Source organism: Vigna radiata, unplaced genomic scaffold (assembly GCF_000741045.1).
Source record: "Vigna radiata var. radiata cultivar VC1973A unplaced genomic scaffold, Vradiata_ver6 scaffold_180, whole genome shotgun sequence".
NCBI lineage: Eukaryota > Viridiplantae > Streptophyta > Magnoliopsida > Fabales > Fabaceae > Vigna > Vigna radiata.
This window is the reverse complement of record NW_014542002.1, coordinates 129,185-131,026: the sequence shown is the minus strand read 5'-3', so window position 1 is coordinate 131,026 and position 1,842 is coordinate 129,185.

The following is a 1,842-nucleotide window of genomic DNA, read 5'->3' as shown; positions in this document are numbered from 1 at the left end:
TAAGTTCAAACACCCATCAGTAAGTGTTGAAACTCCCCTTACTTGAAATTCTTTTCTTTTTCTTCTTCCTACTGAATTTCTTCATAAAGTTGAGAACACCGAGCACATATCTCCGTGTATCAATCATAGGAACTTTAATCTCCAATTTCTTGAAGATCTCCATAAAGCACTTAAACCTCTTTTCTTTCCAATGATATTTATTTTGATGAGGAAGAGGTTTTGCATATAATCTTTTCTTCTTACCTCTCTTCCTCTTCTTCTCACTCTTCTCCTTCAACTTTCTCTTTTTTTCTTTTCTTATTTCTTCTTTATTTTTGCATATTTTTTCTTTTTTTCTTTTTTCTCAACCACTGCTTTTTCCCTATTATCATCTTTATCCCCCTCACTCAACTTTTCTATTTTTTCTTCCTCTATCTTTTCCTCCTTTATCTTCCCCTCCTTTCTCTCCATTTTTTTCTCCTCTATTTTCTCCTCATCTATCTCTATCTTTTCTTCATCTATTTTCTCCTTAGCAACAACCTTTTTCTGTTTCTATCTCTTCTATCCTTTTCACCTCTCTCTCTCTATCTTCTCCTCATCAACAACCTTATCAATTGATGTCTCCAAATTCTTGAAGGTAACTTCATAGCTCTTGGAATTGTACTTCTCCAGAAATTTGTCAAACTTTTCTTTAGAGCTTTTGAGTTGTTCCGCCACATTAGCTACGTGTTGGCAAAGTTGTTGATCATACTCACACATTTCTATTGGTGAAAAGTGTTGTTGTTGCCTCTCTTCCATGCTTCATGAGAAGAAAATCTTGTATACATGTCCTGCGGAAAAAAACCGTCATTCTTTGTATTCTCCTCTATGCTTTCGACATGGTATACTACCAAATTCATGACCTTCTGAAAGAGTTCATGAGAATCTGTATTTTTCTTAAATGGAGTAATCTGTTTCTCAGCATTTTGCCCAAATTGGCTTTGATCCATGTATGAGTGAGGTTCCCACCAGTGGTTGAAAGCATTTTGGTAGAATTGAGTGCCCATATAGTCAAATTCTTGTCCATATTGCATTATGCAAATGTTACGCACAAAATCCTAGAAAACATTTATTAGAACAATAATAAAAAAAAAATAAACTTAACAATCAAGTCAAATTTAATCAGTTTACACTACTAGATAAGTTAAACCACGAGTCCCTGGCAACGGCGCCAAAAACTTATTGATGGAATCCTCTCCTAGCATAAAACACGCAAGAAGAAGCTCCAAAACAGAGATGCAGCGGAATGGGAATTGGTGCAGTGAAATGGATGATTCATAGAAGGTGTTTGATGAAAGTTTGGATGAAGGCGTGATGTGTGTATGATGCCTCCAAGCTCAGACGACCTTCCTACTAAGGAAGGAAGCTAGAGGAGAGTATCTGAATTCCAAATTCAGAGGTGACTAAGGGATATAAGAGGCTGAGCAAGCAATTCTGCAGCATTTCATTACATCCAAAAATGATTTCATATGCCAATACATCTCATATTTATAGTGGAAGACCTATACTATTAATGATGCAGATGGCAACGGTGGAGGTGCAACAAATGCTTCAGCCAAATCACGTATCATTTGCTTGTGACGTTGAAACAGACTCACACCAACGTGGGAGTCATGTGTTTTCATGATGCAACTCCTTCATTACTAAGCTCACCCCTTCCCTTTGTGTAAAATGACTTCTTTATCCTTCTTCTTGGGTTGGTTTGGTCCATGCTAAGTCATCTAGTTGATCCATGATCTCCTAGCTTTATTAGACCTACAAAACACATATAAACATATTAAAGAGAATCCTTCTAAGACTTAGAAAAAGAAAATCAAGAAAGAG